Here is a 17,844-nt window from a genome sequence, read left to right as displayed (position 1 = left end):
TTCCTTACAGTAATACACTGTAAGGAAACCTTACAATGTATTACTGTAAGGTTTGGTACCTTCCAGTGTTAAAAAGAAAACCCCAGCAGACACACCCCTCTGAGCAAGCACTCGGCGACAGTGGGGAGGAAAAACTTTCTTTTAAGAGAAAGAAACCTCCGACAGAACCAGGCTCAGTGAGGGGACGGCCATCTGTCGCGACCGGTCCGCGGAGTTTCATAAATGATCCAATTAATTAAAGAGCCATTATGATTTTAAAAATGGCTCCAATTAGTTTTTAAGAAATGTTTTCAGTTGATTTCCCTACATTACAGAAACCTTATTGTGTCTTTTGCTCCGGCAAAAAAAATTGCGTGCAGATGCTAAAAATTGGCGGATGGAACCCGGTTTCTTAGATAATTTTGCTATTTGGTTTTTGAACACGTCCACGATTGTTTCCTCAACTATTGGGTACTGTAACTGCATGAACAGGAGAACGTTCTCAGGCGTTTTATACTTTTTGCAAAGAGATTTGTAAACCAGCTTGCTGAGGTTTTTAAAGTTCTCCAATGGAACTTTAACACATTCTTCTTTGAGTTCTTTCCAGACTACAGTGGTAAATCTGTTTTGGATGGCTTCAATCATGTCTGGGGGCATGAAAATGCCTGCCTTATCAAAAGCACACCTAATCACGTCCCCATTACAGAGTTCCACAGAAAGTCTGTATTTTTCTTCTTTTTCACGTGATTCAACTTCACACGTGTCTGTTAATGCCAATAGGTGTTGTTTGAACACACAAAAAACTGTGGTGTCACTCAGTGATTCATCTAAAGCAGTTAATTTTTCATTTAGATCACTGAAAATGTCCTTGGCAACCTTTTCCAGCACTTCTGGGCCTAAAGGCACTTTAATGTTCTGGATTTCAGCCCAGACCTTCTCCAACAAACGTTCATGCAGAGAATCGGAAGAGGGGGACACTGATATTTTAGCAAACTCTGAAAACACAGTTTGAATAAGTTTGCTCAGCCATATTTGATCCTCAGAGTTGTTTTCAGCCGGCATGCTTTCATGTTTAACAGGGGATTTCTGTGGGGTTGGAGCTTTTACAGAACTAGATGTATATTCAGAAGATGGAACCAGGTGTTTTTTGAATGTAGAAATGATCGTTTCTTGGTGTTTTTCGTCTAAAACCATGGTGGAGAAAACAGCATGCTCTGGAATAGCCAGCTCCTTACAGATGTCAGAGAAAATGACCGTTTCCACATTTTCTGCGATTTCTACATCTTTAGACTCCAGCTCAGGCCAGAGTTTGTCAAACATTTCTTTCTTGTAATTTTCAGCAGAGAGATGTGCTGCTTTTTCGGCCTGAAAAATCACACCGTCAATGACTGACTGTACGGTGTAATCCATAGGAACGTCACAAGATGTTACATTGACTGGATTTTCTATGGCGCTTTCAACTCCGTCTGCGGAGCTGACAGAACTTGACTGACGCCTACAGCGCATCCACGGGTTTTTGAGTTTTTTCTTTAACCCACCGCCACGTGCAGTCTTCCTTCGCTTGACTATTTTTCTGCCAGCAGTGGCAGAGGAGACGTCAAGTGCAGGGGTGGCCTGGGAAGACCCCTGGTTTGCAGCTGTCGACTGCGAGCACAGGGTCACCATGTTTGCCACAAATTGAGAGAGCTGTTGTGTGGTGACCTTGTCTGCGCGACCTAACAGAAACTCGTCCCACTGCCCCGCTGTAATGTTGTCGAACAACTGGCGCACAAGTGATTTCACAGCACTTACTGTGTCATCAGTTGTACAATTATCCAGATTACTCCTAGCTTTTATATTTTTCATTGTGTTTAAATTTCTCTTTGCTTCGTGAAAATTTATTCTAGGTTTGTTATTAAGCAAGTAACTGCGTTTGAACCCAAGCGGTGTGTGTGTCTAGACATTGCCTTGCCTTCTATATATAGATACACGTTGCCTGTGACGTGACTACTCCTTTGATCCCTGGTTGTGATGTCATTTGATCTGCGTTTAACCCCGCCCACCCCAATTATATATAATTTTTTATGTTTGTGTGCCACCTTAACTATATGAGGATCAAAAGCTAAACAGTCTCCTCTGTGGCCCCTTCGTATCATTAGGAATAAGGGGCCCTGCGTGGAAGGCAGTGGATGAGATTACTGATGTCTGAACACAAAAATACAGATACTGAAGCCGCAATGTAAACCTAAGGTACCTACCATTCTCCAATACAGGGTTTGTGTGTTATATTTTCAGTGGGCTGATTGCGCCATCTAGTGATTATTTTTTATCATCACATTCTTAAAAGACATCTGCAGTGTAGCATGCTTTACTTAACTTTACTTAACATCTTATCTGGACATATTTGGAGTTTACAGTGTTATTATACTATATATATATCTATATCTATATCTATATATATATATAGATATATAGATATATATGGTGTATCGACATCTAGTGTATATAATCAGTGTGACTTTTTCCCTTGAAAAATCTAAATAAATTGCACAATACATTTTAAGCAAAATTCCAGATGTAGCAAATACTATAAAAATTAAGAATACATTTTATAACAAATTTGTCAAATGGTTCAATAATCTCAAAAGAAAAAAGGAATTTGCCTTTTCTTTTCTCTCCTTTAAAAAATGCTACATTGTCTTCTTCCACACATAAATCAATGTATGTTTTGAAATAAGTCAGATACAAAATATCACATTCTGCTTTATTAAACGGTATTCTGCCATGTTCAGATTTTTGAAAGGTTTAAAAATAGGTTACACGTTTAAATGAAACACGAAGTTGGTAAGAATGAATTTGTTCAACTCACAGACAATGAAATCAAACAGAAATCAGGGCATGAAATGTAAACATTTTTATTGACATTAACTTGAAGCGCTGAATTAGTTGTGTTTTCGGTTCAATTCAGTTCACTTCAATCTGTAAGGGAAAGTAAATGATGGTCTTTTCACACTGTAAGGTTTCCTTACAGTAATACACTGTAAGGAAACCTTACAATGTATTACTGTAAGGTTTGGTACCTTCCAGTGTTAAAAAGAAAACCCCAGCAGACACACCCCTCTGAGCAAGCACTCGGCGACAGTGGGGAGGAAAAACTTTCTTTTAAGAGAAAGAAACCTCCGACAGAACCAGGCTCAGTGAGGGGACGGCCATCTGTCGCGACCGGTCCGCGGAGTTTCATAAATGATCCAATTAATTAAAGAGCCATTATGATTTTAAAAATGGCTCCAATTAGTTTTTAAGAAATGTTTTCAGTTGATTTCCCTACATTACAGAAACCTTATTGTGTCTTTTGCTCCGGCAAAAAAAATTGCGTGCAGATGCTAAAAATTGGCGGATGGAACCCGGTTTCTTAGATAATTTTGCTATTTGGTTTTTGAACACGTCCACGATTGTTTCCTCAACTATTGGGTACTGTAACTGCATGAACAGGAGAACGTTCTCAGGCGTTTTATACTTTTTGCAAAGAGATTTGTAAACCAGCTTGCTGAGGTTTTTAAAGTTCTCCAATGGAACTTTAACACATTCTTCTTTGAGTTCTTTCCAGACTACAGTGGTAAATCTGTTTTGGATGGCTTCAATCATGTCTGGGGGCATGAAAATGCCTGCCTTATCAAAAGCACACCTAATCACGTCCCCATTACAGAGTTCCACAGAAAGTCTGTATTTTTCTTCTTTTTCACGTGATTCAACTTCACACGTGTCTGTTAATGCCAATAGGTGTTGTTTGAACACACAAAAAACTGTGGTGTCACTCAGTGATTCATCTAAAGCAGTTAATTTTTCATTTAGATCACTGAAAATGTCCTTGGCAACCTTTTCCAGCACTTCTGGGCCTAAAGGCACTTTAATGTTCTGGATTTCAGCCCAGACCTTCTCCAACAAACGTTCATGCAGAGAATCGGAAGAGGGGGACACTGATATTTTAGCAAACTCTGAAAACACAGTTTGAATAAGTTTGCTCAGCCATATTTGATCCTCAGAGTTGTTTTCAGCCGGCACGCTTTCATGTTTAACAGGGGATTTCTGTGGGGTTGGAGCTTTTACAGAACTAGATGTATATTCAGAAGATGGAACCAGGTGTTTTTTGAATGTAGAAATGATCGTTTCTTGGTGTTTTTCGTCTAAAACCATGGTGGAGAAAACCGCATGCTCTGGAATAGCCAGCTCCTTACAGATGTCAGAGAAAATGACAGTTTCCACATTTTCTGCGATTTCTACATCTTTAGACTCCAGCTCAGGCCAGAGTTTGTCAAACATTTCTTTCTTGTAATTTTCAGCAGAGAGATGTGCTGCTTTTTCGGCCTGAAAAATCACACCGTCAATGACTGACTGTACGGTGTAATCCATAGGAACGTCACAAGATGTTACATTGACTGGATTTTCTATGGCGCTTTCAACTCCGTCTGCGGAGCTGACAGAACTTGACTGACGCCTACAGCGCATCCACGGGTTTTTGAGTTTTTTCTTTAACCCACCGCCACGTGCAGTCTTCCTTCGCTTGACTATTTTTCTGCCAGCAGTGGCAGAGGAGACGTCAGGTGCAGGGGTGGCCTGGGAAGACCCCTGGTTTGCAGCTGTCGACTGCGAGCACAGGGTCACCATGTTTGCCACAAATTGAGAGAGCTGTTGTGTGGTGACCTTGTCTGCGCGACCTAACAGAAACTCGTCCCACTGCCCCGCTGTAATGTTGTCGAACAACTGGCGCACAAGTGATTTCACAGCACTTACTGTGTCATCAGTTGTACAATTATCCAGATTACTCCTAGCTTTTATATTTTTCATTGTGTTTAAATTTCTCTTTGCTTCGTGAAAATTTATTCTAGGTTTGTTATTAAGCAAGTAACTGCGTTTGAACCCAAGCGGTGTGTGTGTCTAGACATTGCCTTGCCTTCTATATATAGATACACGTTGCCTGTGACGTGACTACTCCTTTGATCCCTGGTTGTGATGTCATTTGATCTGCGTTTAACCCCGCCCACCCCAATTATATATAATTTTTTATGTTTGTGTGCCACCTTAACTATATGAGGATCAAAAGCTAAACAGTCTCCTCTGTGGCCCCTTCGTATCATTAGGAATAAGGGGCCCTGCGTGGAAGGCAGTGGATGAGATTACTGATGTCTGAACACAAAAATACAGATACTGAAGCCGCAATGTAAACCTAAGGTACCTACCATTCTCCAATACAGGGTTTGTGTGTTATATTTTCAGTGGGCTGATTGCGCCATCTAGTGATTATTTTTTATCATCACATTCTTAAAAGACATCTGCAGTGTAGCATGCTTTACTTAACTTTACTTAACATCTTATCTGGACATATTTGGAGTTTACAGTGTTATTATACTATATATATATATATATCTATATCTATATCTATATATATATAGATATATAGATATATATGGTGTATCGACATCTAGTGTATATAATCAGTGTGACTTTTTCCCTTGAAAAATCTAAATAAATTGCACAATACATTTTAAGCAAAATTCCAGATGTAGCAAATACTATAAAAATTAAGAATACATTTTATAACAAATTTGTCAAATGGTTCAATAATCTCAAAAGAAAAAAGGAATTTGCCTTTTCTTTTCTCTCCTTTAAAAAATGCTACATTGTCTTCTTCCACACATAAATCAATGTATGTTTTGAAATAAGTCAGATACAAAATATCACATTCTGCTTTATTAAACGGTATTCTGCCATGTTCAGATTTTTGAAAGGTTTAAAAATAGGTTACACGTTTAAATGAAACACGAAGTTGGTAAGAATGAATTTGTTCAACTCACAGACAATGAAATCAAACAGAAATCAGGGCATGAAATGTAAACATTTTTATTGACATTAACTTGAAGCGCTGAATTAGTTGTGTTTTCGGTTCAATTCAGTTCACTTCAATCTGTAAGGGAAAGTAAATGATGGTCTTTTCACACTGTAAGGTTTCCTTACAGTAATACACTGTAAGGAAACCTTACAATGTATTACTGTAAGGTTTGGTACCTTCCAGTGTTAAAAAGAAAACCCCAGCAGACACACCCCTCTGAGCAAGCACTCGGCGACAGTGGGGAGGAAAAACTTTCTTTTAAGAGAAAGAAACCTCCGACAGAACCAGGCTCAGTGAGGGGACGGCCATCTGTCGCGACCGGTCCGCGGAGTTTCATAAATGATCCAATTAATTAAAGAGCCATTATGATTTTAAAAATGGCTCCAATTAGTTTTTAAGAAATGTTTTCAGTTGATTTCCCTACATTACAGAAACCTTATTGTGTCTTTTGCTCCGGCAAAAAAAATTGCGTGCAGATGCTAAAAATTGGCGGATGGAACCCGGTTTCTTAGATAATTTTGCTATTTGGTTTTTGAACACGTCCACGATTGTTTCCTCAACTATTGGGTACTGTAACTGCATGAACAGGAGAACGTTCTCAGGCGTTTTATACTTTTTGCAAAGAGATTTGTAAACCAGCTTGCTGAGGTTTTTAAAGTTCTCCAATGGAACTTTAACACATTCTTCTTTGAGTTCTTTCCAGACTACAGTGGTAAATCTGTTTTGGATGGCTTCAATCATGTCTGGGGGCATGAAAATGCCTGCCTTATCAAAAGCACACCTAATCACGTCCCCATTACAGAGTTCCACAGAAAGTCTGTATTTTTCTTCTTTCTCACGTGATTCAACTTCACACGTGTCTGTTAATGCCAATAGGTGTTGTTTGAACACACAAAAAACTGTGGTGTCACTCAGTGATTCATCTAAAGCAGTTAATTTTTCATTTAGATCACTGAAAATGTCCTTGGCAACCTTTTCCAGCACTTCTGGGCCTAAAGGCACTTTAATGTTCTGGATTTCAGCCCAGACCTTCTCCAACAAACGTTCATGCAGAGAATCGGAAGAGGGGGACACTGATATTTTAGCAAACTCTGAAAACACAGTTTGAATAAGTTTGCTCAGCCATATTTGATCCTCAGAGTTGTTTTCAGCCGGCACGCTTTCATGTTTAACAGGGGATTTCTGTGGGGTTGGAGCTTTTACAGAACTAGATGTATATTCAGAAGATGGAACCAGGTGTTTTTTGAATGTAGAAATGATCGTTTCTTGGTGTTTTTCGTCTAAAACCATGGTGGAGAAAACCGCATGCTCTGGAATAGCCAGCTCCTTACAGATGTCAGAGAAAATGACAGTTTCCACATTTTCTGCGATTTCTACATCTTTAGACTCCAGCTCAGGCCAGAGTTTGTCAAACATTTCTTTCTTGTAATTTTCAGCAGAGAGATGTGCTGCTTTTTCGGCCTGAAAAATCACACCGTCAATGACTGACTGTACGGTGTAATCCATAGGAACGTCACAAGATGTTACATTGACTGGATTTTCTATGGCGCTTTCAACTCCGTCTGCGGAGCTGACAGAACTTGACTGACGCCTACAGCGCATCCACGGGTTTTTGAGTTTTTTCTTTAACCCACCGCCACGTGCAGTCTTCCTTCGCTTGACTATTTTTCTGCCAGCAGTGGCAGAGGAGACGTCAGGTGCAGGGGTGGCCTGGGAAGACCCCTGGTTTGCAGCTGTCGACTGCGAGCACAGGGTCACCATGTTTGCCACAAATTGAGAGAGCTGTTGTGTGGTGACCTTGTCTGCGCGACCTAACAGAAACTCGTCCCACTGCCCCGCTGTAATGTTGTCGAACAACTGGCGCACAAGTGATTTCACAGCACTTACTGTGTCATCAGTTGTACAATTATCCAGATTACTCCTAGCTTTTATATTTTTCATTGTGTTTAAATTTCTCTTTGCTTCGTGAAAATTTATTCTAGGTTTGTTATTAAGCAAGTAACTGCGTTTGAACCCAAGCGGTGTGTGTGTCTAGACATTGCCTTGCCTTCTATATATAGATACACGTTGCCTGTGACGTGACTACTCCTTTGATCCCTGGTTGTGATGTCATTTGATCTGCGTTTAACCCCGCCCACCCCAATTATATATAATTTTTTATGTTTGTGTGCCACCTTAACTATATGAGGATCAAAAGCTAAACAGTCTCCTCTGTGGCCCCTTCGTATCATTAGGAATAAGGGGCCCTGCGTGGAAGGCAGTGGATGAGATTACTGATGTCTGAACACAAAAATACAGATACTGAAGCCGCAATGTAAACCTAAGGTACCTACCATTCTCCAATACAGGGTTTGTGTGTTATATTTTCAGTGGGCTGATTGCGCCATCTAGTGATTATTTTTTATCATCACATTCTTAAAAGACATCTGCAGTGTAGCATGCTTTACTTAACTTTACTTAACATCTTATCTGGACATATTTGGAGTTTACAGTGTTATTATACTATATATATATATATATATCTATATCTATATCTATATCTATATATATATAGATATATAGATATATATGGTGTATCGACATCTAGTGTATATAATCAGTGTGACTTTTTCCCTTGAAAAATCTAAATAAATTGCACAATACATTTTAAGCAAAATTCCAGATGTAGCAAATACTATAAAAATTAAGAATACATTTTATAACAAATTTGTCAAATGGTTCAATAATCTCAAAAGAAAAAAGGAATTTGCCTTTTCTTTTCTCTCCTTTAAAAAATGCTACATTGTCTTCTTCCACACATAAATCAATGTATGTTTTGAAATAAGTCAGATACAAAATATCACATTCTGCTTTATTAAACGGTATTCTGCCATGTTCAGATTTTTGAAAGGTTTAAAAATAGGTTACACGTTTAAATGAAACACGAAGTTGGTAAGAATGAATTTGTTCAACTCACAGACAATGAAATCAAACAGAAATCAGGGCATGAAATGTAAACATTTTTATTGACATTAACTTGAAGCGCTGAATTAGTTGTGTTTTCGGTTCAATTCAGTTCACTTCAATCTGTAAGGGAAAGTAAATGATGGTCTTTTCACACTGTAAGGTTTCCTTACAGTAATACACTGTAAGGAAACCTTACAATGTATTACTGTAAGGTTTGGTACCTTCCAGTGTTAAAAAGAAAACCCCAGCAGACACACCCCTCTGAGCAAGCACTCGGCGACAGTGGGGAGGAAAAACTTTCTTTTAAGAGAAAGAAACCTCCGACAGAACCAGGCTCAGTGAGGGGACGGCCATCTGTCGCGACCGGTCCGCGGAGTTTCATAAATGATCCAATTAATTAAAGAGCCATTATGATTTTAAAAATGGCTCCAATTAGTTTTTAAGAAATGTTTTCAGTTGATTTCCCTACATTACAGAAACCTTATTGTGTCTTTTGCTCCGGCAAAAAAAATTGCGTGCAGATGCTAAAAATTGGCGGATGGAACCCGGTTTCTTAGATAATTTTGCTATTTGGTTTTTGAACACGTCCACGATTGTTTCCTCAACTATTGGGTACTGTAACTGCATGAACAGGAGAACGTTCTCAGGCGTTTTATACTTTTTGCAAAGAGATTTGTAAACCAGCTTGCTGAGGTTTTTAAAGTTCTCCAATGGAACTTTAACACATTCTTCTTTGAGTTCTTTCCAGACTACAGTGGTAAATCTGTTTTGGATGGCTTCAATCATGTCTGGGGGCATGAAAATGCCTGCCTTATCAAAAGCACACCTAATCACGTCCCCATTACAGAGTTCCACAGAAAGTCTGTATTTTTCTTCTTTTTCACGTGATTCAACTTCACACGTGTCTGTTAATGCCAATAGGTGTTGTTTGAACACACAAAAAACTGTGGTGTCACTCAGTGATTCATCTAAAGCAGTTAATTTTTCATTTAGATCACTGAAAATGTCCTTGGCAACCTTTTCCAGCACTTCTGGGCCTAAAGGCACTTTAATGTTCTGGATTTCAGCCCAGACCTTCTCCAACAAACGTTCATGCAGAGAATCGGAAGAGGGGGACACTGATATTTTAGCAAACTCTGAAAACACAGTTTGAATAAGTTTGCTCAGCCATATTTGATCCTCAGAGTTGTTTTCAGCCGGCACGCTTTCATGTTTAACAGGGGATTTCTGTGGGGTTGGAGCTTTTACAGAACTAGATGTATATTCAGAAGATGGAACCAGGTGTTTTTTGAATGTAGAAATGATCGTTTCTTGGTGTTTTTCGTCTAAAACCATGGTGGAGAAAACAGCATGCTCTGGAATAGCCAGCTCCTTACAGATGTCAGAGAAAATGACAGTTTCCACATTTTCTGCGATTTCTACATCTTTAGACTCCAGCTCAGGCCAGAGTTTGTCAAACATTTCTTTCTTGTAATTTTCAGCAGAGAGATGTGCTGCTTTTTCGGCCTGAAAAATCACACCGTCAATGACTGACTGTACGGTGTAATCCATAGGAACGTCACAAGATGTTACATTGACTGGATTTTCTATGGCGCTTTCAACTCCGTCTGCGGAGCTGACAGAACTTGACTGACGCCTACAGCGCATCCACGGGTTTTTGAGTTTTTTCTTTAACCCACCGCCACGTGCAGTCTTCCTTCGCTTGACTATTTTTCTGCCAGCAGTGGCAGAGGAGACGTCAAGTGCAGGGGTGGCCTGGGAAGACCCCTGGTTTGCAGCTGTCGACTGCGAGCACAGGGTCACCATGTTTGCCACAAATTGAGAGAGCTGTTGTGTGGTGACCTTGTCTGCGCGACCTAACAGAAACTCGTCCCACTGCCCCGCTGTAATGTTGTCGAACAACTGGCGCACAAGTGATTTCACAGCACTTACTGTGTCATCAGTTGTACAATTATCCAGATTACTCCTAGCTTTTATATTTTTCATTGTGTTTAAATTTCTCTTTGCTTCGTGAAAATTTATTCTAGGTTTGTTATTAAGCAAGTAACTGCGTTTGAACCCAAGCGGTGTGTGTGTCTAGACATTGCCTTGCCTTCTATATATAGATACACGTTGCCTGTGACGTGACTACTCCTTTGATCCCTGGTTGTGATGTCATTTGATCTGCGTTTAACCCCGCCCACCCCAATTATATATAATTTTTTATGTTTGTGTGCCACCTTAACTATATGAGGATCAAAAGCTAAACAGTCTCCTCTGTGGCCCCTTCGTATCATTAGGAATAAGGGGCCCTGCGTGGAAGGCAGTGGATGAGATTACTGATGTCTGAACACAAAAATACAGATACTGAAGCCGCAATGTAAACCTAAGGTACCTACCATTCTCCAATACAGGGTTTGTGTGTTATATTTTCAGTGGGCTGATTGCGCCATCTAGTGATTATTTTTTATCATCACATTCTTAAAAGACATCTGCAGTGTAGCATGCTTTACTTAACTTTACTTAACATCTTATCTGGACATATTTGGAGTTTACAGTGTTATTATACTATATCTATATCTATATATATATAGATATATAGATATATATGGTGTATCGACATCTAGTGTATATAATCAGTGTGACTTTTTCCCTTGAAAAATCTAAATAAATTGCACAATACATTTTAAGCAAAATTCCAGATGTAGCAAATACTATAAAAATTAAGAATACATTTTATAACAAATTTGTCAAATGGTTCAATAATCTCAAAAGAAAAAAGGAATTTGCCTTTTCTTTTCTCTCCTTTAAAAAATGCTACATTGTCTTCTTCCACACATAAATCAATGTATGTTTTGAAATAAGTCAGATACAAAATATCACATTCTGCTTTATTAAACGGTATTCTGCCATGTTCAGATTTTTGAAAGGTTTAAAAATAGGTTACACGTTTAAATGAAACACGAAGTTGGTAAGAATGAATTTGTTCAACTCACAGACAATGAAATCAAACAGAAATCAGGGCATGAAATGTAAACATTTTTATTGACATTAACTTGAAGCGCTGAATTAGTTGTGTTTTCGGTTCAATTCAGTTCACTTCAATCTGTAAGGGAAAGTAAATGATGGTCTTTTCACACTGTAAGGTTTCCTTACAGTAATACACTGTAAGGAAACCTTACAATGTATTACTGTAAGGTTTGGTACCTTCCAGTGTTAAAAAGAAAACCCCAGCAGACACACCCCTCTGAGCAAGCACTCGGCGACAGTGGGGAGGAAAAACTTTCTTTTAAGAGAAAGAAACCTCCGACAGAACCAGGCTCAGTGAGGGGACGGCCATCTGTCGCGACCGGTCCGCGGAGTTTCATAAATGATCCAATTAATTAAAGAGCCATTATGATTTTAAAAATGGCTCCAATTAGTTTTTAAGAAATGTTTTCAGTTGATTTCCCTACATTACAGAAACCTTATTGTGTCTTTTGCTCCGGCAAAAAAAATTGCGTGCAGATGCTAAAAATTGGCGGATGGAACCCGGTTTCTTAGATAATTTTGCTATTTGGTTTTTGAACACGTCCACGATTGTTTCCTCAACTATTGGGTACTGTAACTGCATGAACAGGAGAACGTTCTCAGGCGTTTTATACTTTTTGCAAAGAGATTTGTAAACCAGCTTGCTGAGGTTTTTAAAGTTCTCCAATGGAACTTTAACACATTCTTCTTTGAGTTCTTTCCAGACTACAGTGGTAAATCTGTTTTGGATGGCTTCAATCATGTCTGGGGGCATGAAAATGCCTGCCTTATCAAAAGCACACCTAATCACGTCCCCATTACAGAGTTCCACAGAAAGTCTGTATTTTTCTTCTTTTTCACGTGATTCAACTTCACACGTGTCTGTTAATGCCAATAGGTGTTGTTTGAACACACAAAAAACTGTGGTGTCACTCAGTGATTCATCTAAAGCAGTTAATTTTTCATTTAGATCACTGAAAATGTCCTTGGCAACCTTTTCCAGCACTTCTGGGCCTAAAGGCACTTTAATGTTCTGGATTTCAGCCCAGACCTTCTCCAACAAACGTTCATGCAGAGAATCGGAAGAGGGGGACACTGATATTTTAGCAAACTCTGAAAACACAGTTTGAATAAGTTTGCTCAGCCATATTTGATCCTCAGAGTTGTTTTCAGCCGGCACGCTTTCATGTTTAACAGGGGATTTCTGTGGGGTTGGAGCTTTTACAGAACTAGATGTATATTCAGAAGATGGAACCAGGTGTTTTTTGAATGTAGAAATGATCGTTTCTTGGTGTTTTTCGTCTAAAACCATGGTGGAGAAAACCGCATGCTCTGGAATAGCCAGCTCCTTACAGATGTCAGAGAAAATGACAGTTTCCACATTTTCTGCGATTTCTACATCTTTAGACTCCAGCTCAGGCCAGAGTTTGTCAAACATTTCTTTCTTGTAATTTTCAGCAGAGAGATGTGCTGCTTTTTCGGCCTGAAAAATCACACCGTCAATGACTGACTGTACGGTGTAATCCATAGGAACGTCACAAGATGTTACATTGACTGGATTTTCTATGGCGCTTTCAACTCCGTCTGCGGAGCTGACAGAACTTGACTGACGCCTACAGCGCATCCACGGGTTTTTGAGTTTTTTCTTTAACCCACCGCCACGTGCAGTCTTCCTTCGCTTGACTATTTTTCTGCCAGCAGTGGCAGAGGAGACGTCAAGTGCAGGGGTGGCCTGGGAAGACCCCTGGTTTGCAGCTGTCGACTGCGAGCACAGGGTCACCATGTTTGCCACAAATTGAGAGAGCTGTTGTGTGGTGACCTTGTCTGCGCGACCTAACAGAAACTCGTCCCACTGCCCCGCTGTAATGTTGTCGAACAACTGGCGCACAAGTGATTTCACAGCACTTACTGTGTCATCAGTTGTACAATTATCCAGATTACTCCTAGCTTTTATATTTTTCATTGTGTTTAAATTTCTCTTTGCTTCGTGAAAATTTATTCTAGGTTTGTTATTAAGCAAGTAACTGCGTTTGAACCCAAGCGGTGTGTGTGTCTAGACATTGCCTTGCCTTCTATATATAGATACACGTTGCCTGTGACGTGACTACTCCTTTGATCCCTGGTTGTGATGTCATTTGATCTGCGTTTAACCCCGCCCACCCCAATTATATATAATTTTTTATGTTTGTGTGCCACCTTAACTATATGAGGATCAAAAGCTAAACAGTCTCCTCTGTGGCCCCTTCGTATCATTAGGAATAAGGGGCCCTGCGTGGAAGGCAGTGGATGAGATTACTGATGTCTGAACACAAAAATACAGATACTGAAGCCGCAATGTAAACCTAAGGTACCTACCATTCTCCAATACAGGGTTTGTGTGTTATATTTTCAGTGGGCTGATTGCGCCATCTAGTGATTATTTTTTATCATCACATTCTTAAAAGACATCTGCAGTGTAGCATGCTTTACTTAACTTTACTTAACATCTTATCTGGACATATTTGGAGTTTACAGTGTTATTATACTATATCTATATCTATATCTATATATATATATAGATATATAGATATATATGGTGTATCGACATCTAGTGTATATAATCAGTGTGACTTTTTCCCTTGAAAAATCTAAATAAATTGCACAATACATTTTAAGCAAAATTCCAGATGTAGCAAATACTATAAAAATTAAGAATACATTTTATAACAAATTTGTCAAATGGTTCAATAATCTCAAAAGAAAAAAGGAATTTGCCTTTTCTTTTCTCTCCTTTAAAAAATGCTACATTGTCTTCTTCCACACATAAATCAATGTATGTTTTGAAATAAGTCAGATACAAAATATCACATTCTGCTTTATTAAACGGTATTCTGCCATGTTCAGATTTTTGAAAGGTTTAAAAATAGGTTACACGTTTAAATGAAACACGAAGTTGGTAAGAATGAATTTGTTCAACTCACAGACAATGAAATCAAACAGAAATCAGGGCATGAAATGTAAACATTTTTATTGACATTAACTTGAAGCGCTGAATTAGTTGTGTTTTCGGTTCAATTCAGTTCACTTCAATCTGTAAGGGAAAGTAAATGATGGTCTTTTCACACTGTAAGGTTTCCTTACAGTAATACACTGTAAGGAAACCTTACAATGTATTACTGTAAGGTTTGGTACCTTCCAGTGTTAAAAAGAAAACCCCAGCAGACACACCCCTCTGAGCAAGCACTCGGCGACAGTGGGGAGGAAAAACTTTCTTTTAAGAGAAAGAAACCTCCGACAGAACCAGGCTCAGTGAGGGGACGGCCATCTGTCGCGACCGGTCCGCGGAGTTTCATAAATGATCCAATTAATTAAAGAGCCATTATGATTTTAAAAATGGCTCCAATTAGTTTTTAAGAAATGTTTTCAGTTGATTTCCCTACATTACAGAAACCTTATTGTGTCTTTTGCTCCGGCAAAAAAAATTGCGTGCAGATGCTAAAAATTGGCGGATGGAACCCGGTTTCTTAGATAATTTTGCTATTTGGTTTTTGAACACGTCCACGATTGTTTCCTCAACTATTGGGTACTGTAACTGCATGAACAGGAGAACGTTCTCAGGCGTTTTATACTTTTTGCAAAGAGATTTGTAAACCAGCTTGCTGAGGTTTTTAAAGTTCTCCAATGGAACTTTAACACATTCTTCTTTGAGTTCTTTCCAGACTACAGTGGTAAATCTGTTTTGGATGGCTTCAATCATGTCTGGGGGCATGAAAATGCCTGCCTTATCAAAAGCACACCTAATCACGTCCCCATTACAGAGTTCCACAGAAAGTCTGTATTTTTCTTCTTTCTCACGTGATTCAACTTCACACGTGTCTGTTAATGCCAATAGGTGTTGTTTGAACACACAAAAAACTGTGGTGTCACTCAGTGATTCATCTAAAGCAGTTAATTTTTCATTTAGATCACTGAAAATGTCCTTGGCAACCTTTTCCAGCACTTCTGGGCCTAAAGGCACTTTAATGTTCTGGATTTCAGCCCAGACCTTCTCCAACAAACGTTCATGCAGAGAATCGGAAGAGGGGGACACTGATATTTTAGCAAACTCTGAAAACACAGTTTGAATAAGTTTGCTCAGCCATATTTGATCCTCAGAGTTGTTTTCAGCCGGCACGCTTTCATGTTTAACAGGGGATTTCTGTGGGGTTGGAGCTTTTACAGAACTAGATGTATATTCAGAAGATGGAACCAGGTGTTTTTTGAATGTAGAAATGATCGTTTCTTGGTGTTTTTCGTCTAAAACCATGGTGGAGAAAACCGCATGCTCTGGAATAGCCAGCTCCTTACAGATGTCAGAGAAAATGACAGTTTCCACATTTTCTGCGATTTCTACATCTTTAGACTCCAGCTCAGGCCAGAGTTTGTCAAACATTTCTTTCTTGTAATTTTCAGCAGAGAGATGTGCTGCTTTTTCGGCCTGAAAAATCACACCGTCAATGACTGACTGTACGGTGTAATCCATAGGAACGTCACAAGATGTTACATTGACTGGATTTTCTATGGCGCTTTCAACTCCGTCTGCGGAGCTGACAGAACTTGACTGACGCCTACAGCGCATCCACGGGTTTTTGAGTTTTTTCTTTAACCCACCGCCACGTGCAGTCTTCCTTCGCTTGACTATTTTTCTGCCAGCAGTGGCAGAGGAGACGTCAAGTGCAGGGGTGGCCTGGGAAGACCCCTGGTTTGCAGCTGTCGACTGCGAGCACAGGGTCACCATGTTTGCCACAAATTGAGAGAGCTGTTGTGTGGTGACCTTGTCTGCGCGACCTAACAGAAACTCGTCCCACTGCCCCGCTGTAATGTTGTCGAACAACTGGCGCACAAGTGATTTCACAGCACTTACTGTGTCATCAGTTGTACAATTATCCAGATTACTCCTAGCTTTTATATTTTTCATTGTGTTTAAATTTCTCTTTGCTTCGTGAAAATTTATTCTAGGTTTGTTATTAAGCAAGTAACTGCGTTTGAACCCAAGCGGTGTGTGTGTCTAGACATTGCCTTGCCTTCTATATATAGATACACGTTGCCTGTGACGTGACTACTCCTTTGATCCCTGGTTGTGATGTCATTTGATCTGCGTTTAACCCCGCCCACCCTCAAAGAAAAAACGAGAAACTGTTGCCTAGCAACCGCTACACGCTGTCTGAGCCGCAGAACCGTTTGTTGTTGTTTTTTTTGTAAAAGTAGGGAAAAATGAATTGCATGGGTCTAAGGCATGCATGCCAACCGTCCCGATTTCTCCGGGAGTGCCCCTTCCGAAAATCTCCCGGAGCCACCATTCTCCCGAATTTCTCCCGATTTTCCACCCGGACAACAAAGTTGAAAAACCATATCCCAGAATTCAAAGCACGGTCCAGCCAATTCCAGTTTCCAACAATGGCGGCAGCTACTTAGTGTTAATATTACTCTTATTATTCTTTCTGGGTCGCAAAATAAACTTTTAACATATTTTCAGGCGAGAATGTAGGTGTGTAAACCTTAAATATCTGAGCCGGCGAGAGCAGCAAACCCCCGCGGTTTTTGCTACTCAGGTTAAACATGATAAGTCACTTGGATAACTTAAAAATGTTATTGTCTGGCTTTTTTCAGTGTTTTATTTATTCGTGAGTAAATCGGTTTGGCTGAGATGATTAGAGTCAATAAAACTTTATTAAGCCCTCTGGAGGATTCCTGAGTATTTCACACAACTGAATAAACGTCAAACAGAAAACCGATTAAACAGAAGTGTGAGATGGTCGAGAATTTGCGCCAAAGTCCGGTTATATTTTAGATAGCAAGCAGCAGACGGCAGAGTTGATCTCCACCGAGAGAGCTCGTGACGTAATTCTGACCGTCCAATTTCACAGTCGCTCACTTCAGCCTACCTGGCTTTCGGAGGACCCGGCGCACTTAGACCGCGAAGGCCTCGGGTGGATATGGCCTCTGAATTTTGACACCCCTGCTGCTTCCAGCCGGACAATAATAACGATGAAATTTAACTTACTTTATCCGATAAATAAACACTGTAAAATTATTGTTTTTTAGCA

The sequence above is a fragment of the Diplotaxodon limnothrissa genome, linkage group LG9 (genome assembly GCF_057381915.1).
Source record: "Diplotaxodon limnothrissa isolate DT_005_m linkage group LG9, D_limnothrissa_male_GT1.1, whole genome shotgun sequence".
Taxonomy (NCBI): domain Eukaryota; kingdom Metazoa; phylum Chordata; class Actinopteri; order Cichliformes; family Cichlidae; genus Diplotaxodon; species Diplotaxodon limnothrissa.
Note: the sequence above shows the minus strand (reverse complement) of the source record.